Here is a 12,482-nt window from a genome sequence, read left to right as displayed (position 1 = left end):
AGGCTGAGGCAGAAGAATTGCTTGAACCTGGGTGGAGGCTGCAGGGAGTCGAGATTGCACCACTGCACTCCTGCCTGGGCGACAGAGCAAGACTCCATCTCGGAGGAAAAAAAAAAATTAAATGCTTTCATCTCTTTGCTCTAGTCACTATCTTCCAACTTAAGCTTGACCTGAAAATTCTTCATAGCAGTTTCACAAAACACTGGGATTATTCCTCCGCTTCCACCTGTAAAACAAGGAAGAGGCAGGAAGGGCCAAGATGACAGAATAGAAACAGCTGCAGTCTGTGACCCTCCCAGAGAAGAATGAAAATAGCAAGTGAATTCAGCACTTTCAACTGAAATGTCCAGGTTCTCACACTGGGACTTACTAGGAGGATGTCATGATCCATGGAGAACAAAAAAAGCAAGGTGGGGCAATGGCTCACCTAGGAGCACTGAGGAGCCGAAGGAACCCCCACCCCAGCCAAGGGAACCTGTGAGTGATTGTGTAATCCCACACAGGAAACCATACTTCTCCTACGGATCTCTGCAACCTGTGGATCAGGAGATCCCCTTGTGAAGCCAGGCCACCAGGGCCTTAGGTTCAATATACAGAGCTGTGTGGAGTCTTGGTGGAGCAGTTGCTCAGGCTTACACAGAAACCCAGGAGTTTTATAGACTCCAGCCTTGGGAATCCCAGCAAGGTGGGAGATAATCTGTACACTCCCCTAGGAAGGGGCTGAATACTGGGAACCAGTGCTGTTCTGCGGGCCTCATTCCCATGGCACCTCAACCCAAGGGCTTGGAATTCTAGCCAACCAGTGCAACAGGCTAGAGACTAGCTGAAATGGATGAGTTCCCAGGAGGAAGGGCAGCTGCCATTTCTGCAGTTTAGTCAACTCTGCTGTTCTAGCCTGCTCCCAAGAATCCAGGCGGTCCTGATGATGAGTCCCTCACAAGGCAGCACAGTTACTGTGCCAGATCATGGCCAGGCTGCTTTTTTAAATGGGACCCCAATCCATCCCTCCTCACTGGATGGGACCTCCATGTGGGAATTTCAACTCTAGTCAGTGTTATATGAACAGTACTCTGATCTCTCCCTCGGACGAAGCCCCCGGTGGGAGAGGAGTGGCCAATGTCTCTGTGGTTCAGTTGACTCAGCCTTCCTAGCTGGCTGGCTCTGGAGAGTCCAGGCAGTCTGGGCAACGAAGGGTTACCCCCAAAGCAACACACCTTATCTACTAAAAAGCAGCCAGACTGCTTCTTTAAGCAGGTCCCTGATCCTGTCCCTCCTGACTGGGTGAGACTATCCAACAGGGATCACCAGACATCTCCCACAGGAGCATCCAGGCTGGCAACAGGTCAGTATCCCCCACCCCAGGATGGAGCTCCAAGAGGAAGGGGCAATCTGCTATCTTTGCTGTTTCACAGCCTTCACTGGTGATATACATACAGGTAAGGGAAAAACCAAGGCAACTAGGGTCTGGAGCAATCCCCCAGCAAACTGCAGCAGCCCTATGGAAAAGTGGCCTGACTGTTAAGAGAAAAGCAAATAGAAAACAACAGCAGCAGCATCAACAAAAAAGACACCATGAAAACCCCATTTAAAGATCAGCAACCTCAAAAATCAAAGGTAGATAAGCCCACAACGATGAGAAATAATCAACACAAAAAAAATGCTGGAAACTCAAGAAGCCAGAGTGCCTCTTCTCCAAATATCCACAACGCCTCTCCAGCAAGGGCACAGAACTGGGCTGAGGTTGAGATGGCTAAACTGATAGAAGTAGGGTTCAGAAAGTGGGTGATAATGAACTCTGCTGAGCTAAAGGCGCATGCTGTAACCCAATGCAAAGAAGCTAAGAATTGTGATAAAACAGATGAGCTTCTAAACAGAAGAGCCAGTTTAGAGAGGAGCATAATTGACCTGATGGAGCTGAGAAACACAACATGAGAAATTCACAATGCAACCACAAGTATCAATAACAGAACAGACCCAGCAGAGGAAAGAATCTCAGAGCTTGAAGACTACCTTTTTGAAATAAGGCAAACAATAGAGAAAAAAGAATGAAAAGCAATGAGCAAAACCTCTGAGAAATATGGGACTATGTAAAAAGACTATACCTATAACCAATTGGGGTACCTGAAAGAGATGAGGAGAATATAATCAAATTGGAAAACATACTTCAGGATATTATCCAGGAGAACTTCCCCAACATTCAAATTCAGGAAATCCAGAGAACCCCAGTATGATCAATCCCAGACACATAATCATCAGATTCTCTCAAGGTTGAAACAAAAGAAAAAATGTTAAGGGCAGCCAGAGAGAAAGGCCAGGTCACCTACAAAGGGAAAGCCATCAGGCTAACAATGGACCTCTCAGTGGAAACCATACTGGCCAGAAAAGATTGGGGACCAGTATTCAACATTCTTTTTTTTTTTTTTGAGATGGCATTTCACTCTTCTTGCCTAGGCTGAAGTGCAACAGTACAACCCTGGCTCACTGCAACTTCCACCTCCTGGGTTCAAGTGATTCTCTTGTCTCAGCCTCCCAAGTAGCTGGGATTACACATGTGTGCCACCACGCCTGGTTAATTTTCGTATTTTTCGTAGACATGGGGTTTTGCCATGTTGCTCAGGCTGGTCTCGAACTCCTGACCTCAGTTGATCTACCCACCTTGGCCTCCCAAAGTGCTGGGATTACAGGCGTGAGCCACTGCACTCAGCCTCAACATTCTTAAAGAACTTCCAACCCAGAATTGTATATCCAGCCAAACTAAGCTTCATAAAGGAGAAATAAGATTCTTTTTAGATAAGCAAATGCTGAGAGTATTCATCACCACCTTGCAAGAGCTCCTGAAGGAAGCACTAAATATGGAAAGGAAAAACTTTCCTTTCCACTGCCTGCTACTACAAAACACACTGAAGTGCATGGACCAGTGACACTATGATGCAACCACATAAACAAGTCTGCAAAATAAATCGCATCATGATGACAGAATCAAATTCACTAATAACAATATTCACCTTAAATGTAAATGGGCTGAATGTCCCAATTAAAAGACACAGAATGCCAAAATGTATAAAGAATCAAGACCCATTGGTATGCTGTCTTCAAGAGACCACTGAAGTGCAAAGATACACACAGGCTCAAAATAAAGGGATGGTGAAAAACTTACCAAGCAAATGGAAAACAGAAAAAAGCAGGGGTCACAATCCTAGTTTCTGACAAAACAGGCTTTAAAACAACAAAGATCAAAAAAGACAAAGAAAGGCATTACATAATAGTAAAGGGTTCAATTCAACAAGAAGAGCTAACTATCCTAAATACATATGCACCCAATAAAGGAGCACCCAGATTCATAAAGCAAGTTCTTAAGAGACCTACAAAGAGACTTAGACTCACACATAATAATAGTGGCAGACTTTAACACCCCACTGACGATATTAGACAGATCACAGAGACAGAAAATTAACAAAGATACTCAGAACCTAAACTCAACTCTGGATTAAGCAGACCTGATATCTCTATGTAACTGTCCACCTGAAAACAACAGATTATGTATTCTTCTCATCACCACATGGCACTTACTCTAAAATTGATCACATAATCAGAAGTATTAATAAAACACTCATCTTCAGCAAATGCAAAAGAACTGAAATTACAACAAACTCTCTAAAAACACAGCACAATCAAATTAGAACTCAAGACTACGAAATTCACTCAAAACCATACAACTACATGTAAATGAAACAACCTGCTCCTGAATGACTCCTGGGCAAATAATAAAATTAAGGCAGAAATCAAGAAGTTCTTGGAAAGTAATGAGAACAAAGAGACAACATACCATAATCTCTGGGATGCAGCTAAAACAGTGTTAAGAAGGAAATTTATAGCACTAAATGCCCACATCAAAAGCTAGGAAGATAACAAATTAACAACCTAACATCACAATTAAAAGAACAAGAGAACCAAGAGCAAACAAACACCAAAGCTAGCAGAAGACAAGATGTAATCAAGATTATAGCCGAACTGAAGGAGACAGACACACAGAAAAATCCTTTAAAAAAAAAAACCAAGAAATTCAGGAGTTGGTTTTTTGAAAAATATTAATAAAAGAGACTGCTAGCTAGGCTCAGAAGAAAAGAGAGAAGAATTAAATAGACACAATCAGAAATGGTCAATGGGGATATCACCAATGATTCTACAGAAACACAACCATCAGAGAATACTATAAACATCTCTGTGCACATAGACTCTATGCACAAAGATAATCTAGAAGAAATGGGTAAATTCCTGGACACATATACCCTCCCAAGACTGAACCAGGAAGAAACTGAATGCCTGAATAGACCAATAATGAATTCTGAAATTGAGGCAATAATAAATAGCCTACCAATCAAAGAAAGCCCAGGACCATACAAACTTACAGCTGAATTCTATTAGCAGTACAAAGAGCTGGTACCATTTCTACTGAAACTATTCCAAAAAATTGAAAAGGAGAGACTCCTCCCTAACTCACTTTATGAGGCCAGCATCAACCTGATACCAAAACCTGGCAGAGACACAGCAAAAACAAAACTTCAGGCCAACATCCCTGAAGTACACTGATGCAGAAATCCTCAATAAAATACTGGTAAACCAAATCCGGTAGCACATCGAAAAGCTTATTCACCATGATCTAGTTGGCTTCATCCCTGGGATGCAAGGTTGGTTCAACATACACAAATCAATAAATGTAATTCATCACATAAACAGAACTAAAGATAAAAATAGCATGATTATCTCAACAGGTGCAGAAAAGGCCTTGATAAAACTCAACATTCCTTCATGTTAAAAACTCTCAATAAACTAGGTATTGAAGGAACATATCTCAAAATAATAAGAGCCATATATGACAAACCCACAGCTAATATCATACTAAATGGGCAAAAGCTAGAAGCATTCTCCTTGAAAACTGGCACAAGACAAGGATCCCTCTCTCTATTTCTATTCAACACAGTATTGGAAGTTCTAGCCAGGACAATCAGGCAAGAGAAATAAAGTGTATTCAAATAGGAAGAGAGGAAGTCAAATTATCTTTGTTTACAGAAGACATGATCCTATATCTAGAAAATCACGTCTCTGCTCCAAAGCTTCTTAAGCTGATAAGCAACGTCAGCAAAGTCTCAGGATATAAAATCAACGTGAAAAAATCACTAGCATTCCTATACAGCAACAACAGGCAAACAGAGGGCAAATCATGAATGAACTCCCATTCACAATTGCTACAAAGAGAATGAAATACCTAGGAATACAGCTAACAAGGGAAGTGAGGGACCTCTTCAAGGAGAAGTACAAATCACTGGTTAAGGAAATAAGAGAGGACAGAAACAAATCGAAAAACATTTCATGCTCATGGATAGGAAGAATACTGTGAAAATGCCTATACTGCCCAAAGTAATTTATAGATTCAATGGAAGTTCCATTAAACTACCATTGACATTCTTCACATAATTAGAAAAAACTACTTTAAAATTCATACAGAACCAAAAAAGAGCCTGTATAGCCAAGAAAATCCTAAGGAAAACGAACAAAGGGGGGAATCATGTTACCCAACTTCAAACTGTACTACAAGGCTACAATACCAAAACATCATGGTACTGATACAAAAACAGACACACAGACCAAGTGAACAAAATAGCTCAAAAATAAGAAGGCACACACACAATCATCTGATCTTTGAGAAACCTCACAAAAACAAGAAATGGGGAAGGGATTTCCTATTTAATAAATGGTGCTGGGAGAGCTTGCTAGCCATATGCAGAAAATTGAAACTGGACCCCTTCCTTACAACTTACACAACAATTAAGATGGATTAAAGGCTTAAATGTAAAACCCAAAACTATAAAAATCCTTGAAGAAAATCTAGGCAATATCATTCCAAACATAGGTACAGGCAAAGAGTTCACGATGAAAATGCCAAAAGCAACTGCAACAAAAGCAAAAATTGACAAATGGGATTCTAATTAAAGAGATTCTGTACAGCAAACAGCAAAAGAAACTATCATCAGAGTGAAAAGGCAACCTAGAGAATGGGAGAAAATTTTCACAATCTGTCCATTTTGACAAAAGTTTAATATCTGGAGTCTACAAGGAACTTAAATTTACAAGAAAAAAAAACCACCCCCATTAAAAAGTGGGCAAAGAACATGAACAGACATTTTTCAAAAGACAACATTCACGTGGCCAAACAAACATGAAAAAAGTTCAACATCACTGATTATTAAAGAAATGCAAATCAAAACCACAATGGGATACCATCTCAGGCCAGTCAGAATGGTGATTATTAAAAAGTACAGAAACAGATGCTGGCAAGGTTGCAGAGAAAAACAAATGTTTTTGCACTGTCAGTGGGATCGTAAATTAGTTTACCTATTGTAGAAGACAGTGTGGTGATTCCTCAAAGATCTAGAGGCAGAAATGCCATTTGACCCAGCAATCTCATTACTAGGTATACAACCAAAGGAATAGAAATCATTCTATTATAAAGATACATGCATGTGCATGTTCACTGCAGCAATATTCACAATAGCAAAGATATGAAATCAACCTCAATGCCCATCAACAATAGACTGCATAAAGAAAATGTGGTAAATATACACCATGGAATACTATGCAGCCATAAAAAGGAAAGCAATCATGTCCTTTGCAGAGACATGGATGGAGCTAGAAACTGTTATACTCAGCAAACTAACACAGCAACAGAAAACCAAACACCATATGTTCTCACTTGGGTGACCCAATGATGAGAACATATGGATATATGGGGGGTGGGGAACACACAGAGGCCCTTAGGAGGGAGAGGCTGGGGTAGGGAGAGCATCAGGAAGAATAGCTAATGGATGCGAGGCTTAATACCAAGGTGATGGGTTGATCTGTGCAGCAAACCAACATGGCACACATTTACCTAAATAATCAATCTGCACATCCTGCACATGTACCCCATAGCTTAAAAGTTGAAGGAAAAAAAACTGGCTGGGTGTGGTTGCATGCCTCTGTAGTCGCAGCTACTAGGGAGGCTGAAGCAGGAAGATGGCTTGCTGTGAGCTATGATTGAGTCAACTGCACTCCAGCCTGGGCAACAAAGTGAGAACTTGTCTCTAAAAAAAAAATTGTAAATAAATATTTAAATGTTCTCACTATAACAAAATATATAAGTATGAGAGGTAATGAATATGTTAATTAGCTTGGTATAATCATTCCACATGCATAAATATATCAACACACCACATAGTATCCCATAACTATATATATAATTATTTTTCAATTAAAAACAGAAATCAAAAAAAAAGAAAAAGAAAATAAAGGGATCAAAGCTAAAGTCTGTCTACAAATCTTTCCCAACTAAGTTTTCAGAGATACTTAGCCTTACCATGGCTACATACTGGGCAATCAGTACCTATTCTTTAAAAGCTCATTTTTACTAAGGTATCGGAGGTCATGGAGAAAGATAGCTTCTTTCTGACTGAACTAAGGTAAACAGACTTTAAAAAAAAAAAAATTTAAGGAAACACGCACCCTAAGGCCAAGGCGAGAGGATCACTTGAGCCCAGGAGTTCAAAACTAGCCTAAGCAACAGTAAGACCTCATGTCTACAAAAACAAAAAACAAAAACTAGGAAAAAACAAGGAGAACAAAATACACCAAAACTGAGTGTATTTTGGTGTATTTTGTTTCATTCATTCATGAAACAAAATGAATACTGACTACAGATTAAATTTAACTGAAATCTAAACATGCATGCAACAAGCTAACAGTTTATAAAATGATTTTTCTCATTTCAACCCTAAGCTGACTCTTAAAGAAAATCAAATTGTGTTGGCATTGCTTTTAGCTATGATGAGGTACTCCTTGATTCCTGTAAGTGCTTCTAGAACATTACAATTTACTCTCAATTTAATAAGCTGTACACTTTTAGGCTCAAAACACTTGATAATACAAACTTGCCTGGTTACCAGAAGCAAGTAGAATACTTTTTTAAAAAGATACAGATCCCTCGCTTTATTTTCAGAGGTACTGAATTGGAGTATCTGAGAGTGGTGACAAAACACTTAGCAAGCTCCATCAGTGCTTGCCAGGGGACTGAGAAACCATGGAGTGACTGCTTAATTGTTACAAGGGTTTCTTTTGGGTGATGAAAGTGTTTTGTAATCAGGCAGTGGCAACAGTTGCACATCATTGTGAATATACTTAAAAAAAAAAAAAAAAAAAAAACCACTGGATTGTATACTTAAAATAGTTTAGGCTGGGCACAGGTGGCTCATGCCTATAATCCCAGCACTCTGGAAGGCCAAGGTGGGAGGATCATTTGAGGCCAGGAGTTTGAAACCAGCCTGAGCAACACAGCGAGGCCTATCTCTAAAAAATAGTTTTTTAATTAGCCAGGTGCGGTGGCACAGTCTGTGGTCCCAGCTACTCAGGAGGCTGAAGCGTGAGGATTACCTGGGCCCAGGTAGCAGGTTGCAGTGAGCTGTGATCATGCCTCAGCCTCCCAAGTAGCTGCGACCAAAGACTCACCCCACCATGCCCAGCTAATATTTTGTATTTTTGGTAGAGATGAGATTTCACCATGTTGCCCAAGCTGGTCTCAAACTTCTGAGCTCCAATGATCTGCCCAAAGTGCTGGGATTACAAGCATGAGCCACTGGGCAAAACTACAAAAATATTTTAAAATGAGCTTCGTGTGGTGGTGCACATCTGTAGTCCCAGCTACTTGGGAGGCTGGGGCAGGAAGATCACTTGAGCCCAGGAGTTTGAGACTGCAGTAAGCTATGATCATGCCACTGTACTATAGCCTAGGTGACAGAGCAAGGCTCTGTCTCAAATAATTTTTTTAAAAATCTGAAACTACTATACATGTATAGGGGAAATGAACAATTAAATATTAACAAATGGATGGTAAATGGAAGCTAAATTTCTCACTGTTGGAGTGGGAGGTTACAGATACACAAGACAGGAGAAGGCTAGAATGTGGTAATGGATTACACCTGGAAATATGAATTATAAACTCATGTTCAGTTTAATACAGATACAAATAATTACATATAGAATTATAGATATGCATATAAAGTTAGTAATATACACATATATTTCCTTCCTATGTCAGCTGGAGAGAACCCACAAGCAGCAATGCCCCAGTAGCAAGAAGCACACCTAAAATGCAGAACTTGGTTATTAACCTTTCTCAGTAAAAGAAGAAATGGCTGATCCTAGGCCAGGGCAGGAGACAAAAGATGAGTCTGGAGAATCTTGCACTCACAGCAAGTAACTAACTACTGAGAGAGAATAAATCTTCCATGAAGAACTGCAGATAGTTTATGCTGACATATCTTCTCAAGGAGGAAGAGCATGTAAGTATGAGCTGCGCAGAGTGACTTTCTTCCAAAGAATACAACATGGAAAGAGGATAAAAAAAAAAAAGAGTTACTGTACTGTGGAGAAACCTGACAAATACTGTGATCAAGGTTAATACTAATAGTGCTAAGTCATGTTGATAGTATGTACCCTTGATAAGATGTAATAAAAATGGTATTTTACCTCTGTGATCCTCCTCCTCAAAGCCATAACCCCAGCCTAATCGTGAGAAAAACTTAAGACAAATTCTAACAGTGGAGCACCCTACACATACCTCACCATACTCCTTAACACTGTCAGGTTCATCAAGAACAAGAAAGTCTCAGGAACTGTCATGCCAAGGGAAGGTTCATGTAATGTGGTATCCTAGATGGGATCTTGGAACAGAAAAAGGACATTCAGTAAACACTAGGGAAATCTAAATGAAGTATGAACTTTAGTTAACAATCATGAATTAATATTGTTTTATTTTTGACAAATGTACCATGCTAATATAAGATGTTAATAACCATTGTTATTAGGTAACACCATTGTAAGTCTAGAAGCAACCGGTATAAAGGTACACAGGAAACCTCTATACTATCTTCATAGTTTTTTTGTAAATCTAAAACCACTCTACTAAAGTAGAAAGTTTATTTTTAAATTCCTCAGGTAACTCTGATGGTTTGGAAGCCATTAAGCAACAACTCCACCCTCTTCAGAGCAAGCATCTACATTTCTCTAGTTACTTTATCTCTTACTGACTTTTTGTCACTCACAGCCTTTACGTCTACCTCAAATCCTGCCCCCAACCTGGTTTCATGTCTGGATCTCTTCTCAGTCTGGACACTTAGGTTCTTTGACTTCTCCTGTTCAAAAACCTTTTCTACTCTACTTAAGCCATTCCTTTATTTTTGTTTTTCAGACTTTTTGTTAATATCATTGGTCATTTTTCTGCTGTGGCAATCATTTTCCTACTTATTTATAAAAGAGGAAAAGCTATGCTGTCATTTTTGTTGCATGTTTTTTAAAATTGTGACTAAATATTCATAACATACTGAGGAAGGAGAATTGCCTGAACTTGGGAGGCGGAGATTGTAGTGAGCTGAGATTGTACCACTGCACTCCAGCCTGGACAGAGCTAGACTCCATCTCAAAAAAAAAAAAAAAAAAAAAAAAAAAAGTGTACACACACACACATAAAATTTACCATTTTAACCATATTTAAATACAGATGGTTCTCAACGTACAATGGTGCAACTAACATTTGGACTTTATAAATGGTGCGAAAGTGATACGCATTCACTAGACACCATATTTTGATTTTTGAATTTTTATCTTTTCCTAGGCTAGTGGTATGTGGCATTATACTCTCTTGTGATGCTGGGCAGCTCCCAGACAGCCACATGACCACAGGGGTAAACAACCACGAGATGATCAACACTTCATTATAAAATAGACTTCATGTTAGATGATTTTGTTCAACTGTAGGCTACCGTAAGTATATGCTGAGTACATTTACAGAAGCTAGTCTAAGCTATGATGTTCAGTAGATTAGTTGTATTAAATGCATTTTTGACTTTTTCAACTATTGTTTAGTTGGAATGTAACATCACTGTAAGTCTAGAAGCGTTGTTTAGAGTTCTGTGGCACTGAGTAACATCCACACTGTTAGGCAATCATCACTACATCTACCTTCAGAACTTTCTCATCTTCCGTAACTGAAACCCATTTAACAATAACAACTCATTTCCCACTTTTCCCAGTTCCTGTTAATCACCATTCTACCTTCTATCGCTATGAATGTGACTACTCTAGGTACTTCGTGCAAGTGCAATCATATGACATTTGTCCTTTTGTGTGACTAGGTTATTTCACTTAGCATACTAACTTCAAAGTTCTGACACATGCTGTGGCATGTATCACAATTCTTTTTCAATGGTCTCTACAGAGCCAATACTTTCCTTTTTAAAGCTCAAATATTCCAGTTATGTATATACCACATTTTGCTGATCTATTCATCTATCAGTAGACATTGGGTTGTTTCTACCTTCTGGCTATTGTGAATGCAGCTATAAACATGGGTAAGCAATGCAAATACATTTTTGATGCCTTTCCTTTTAGATGTAAAGCTTCTCTAGGCCAAGATCAGAATACATTCAATCTTATTTCTTTTATCTACTTCTTTTTTTTTTGGAGACGGAGTCTTGCTCTGTCACCCAGACTGGAGTGCAATGGCACGATCTTGGCTCACTGCAACCTCCTCTTCCTGGGTTCAAGTGATTCTCCTGCCTTTGCCTCCCGAATAGCTGGGATTACAGACATGTGCAACCACGCCTGGTTAAATCTGTATTTTAGGTAGAGATGGGGTTTCTCCATGCTGGTCAGGCTGATCTCAAACTCCTGACCTCAGGTGATCCGTCTACCTCAGCCTCCCAAAGTGCTGGGATTACAAATGTGAGCCACCGTGCCAGCCAATACTGTACTGTTTTTATTGTACAGCTTTCTAAGACTAATTTTACTCCCTCCTCACCATTTTTCTTTTTCAAAATTATCTTAATTTTCATCAAATGAGTTTCAGAATTAATTCTGATAAGGTCAAAATATTGGTATCTGGGACAAAAAAATATACAAATTAAACCATAAAAGTTATCGGGGGAAAAATCCTTAAATAGAGAAAGCCTTTCCAAAATATGATATAAAAGTCAGAAGTCTTTTTTTGTCCCAGGCTGGAGTGCAGTGGTGTGATCTCAGCTCGCTACAACCTCCACCTCCCAGGTTCATGAGATTTTCCTGCCTTAGCCTCCCAAGAAGCTGGGATTACAAGCAGGCATCACCATGCCCAGCTAATTTTTGTATTTTTGGTAGAGACGGGGTTTCACCATGTTGGCCAGACTGGTCTTGAACTCCTGGCCTCAAGTGATCCGCCCACCTCAGCCTCCCAAAATGCTGGGATTCCAACATGCCCAGCCCTAAACCCCATTTTTCCTAAGTCCTAAATAAAAATTTAAAATTTCTACAATGTAAATATCATAAACAGAAATCAGAAGACAAGTGAAAACATCTGCAACACCTATGAAAAAGAACAATTCAAGAGGTACAACAAATCAGTGAAAAACTGACAACAA

General features: G+C 39.6%; 1 protein-coding gene across 9 annotated transcripts in view; it reads right to left on the bottom strand.

Moving 5' to 3' along the window:
• ANKRD12 (ankyrin repeat domain 12) overlaps positions 1 to 12,482 on the bottom strand; it is a 155,442-nt gene that overhangs the window by 123,994 nt on the left and 18,966 nt on the right. The window contains exon 1 of one of the 9 annotated variants that reach the window (XM_017543934.2): positions 9,650 to 10,495. The exons of the other annotated variants lie outside the window; for them this stretch is intronic. The gene's annotated coding sequence lies outside the window, so the exon portion shown is untranslated. Of the gene's footprint in view, positions 1 to 9,649; positions 10,496 to 12,482 lie in introns of those variants that run through there. 9 annotated transcript variants of the gene reach the window in all.

This window comes from Cebus imitator, unplaced genomic scaffold, assembly GCF_001604975.1.
Source record: "Cebus imitator isolate Cc_AM_T3 unplaced genomic scaffold, Cebus_imitator-1.0 Scaffold162, whole genome shotgun sequence".
NCBI classification, from domain to species: Eukaryota; Metazoa; Chordata; class Mammalia; order Primates; family Cebidae; genus Cebus; species Cebus imitator.
Note: the sequence above shows the minus strand (reverse complement) of the source record. Positions and strands in the feature narration are given on the sequence as shown.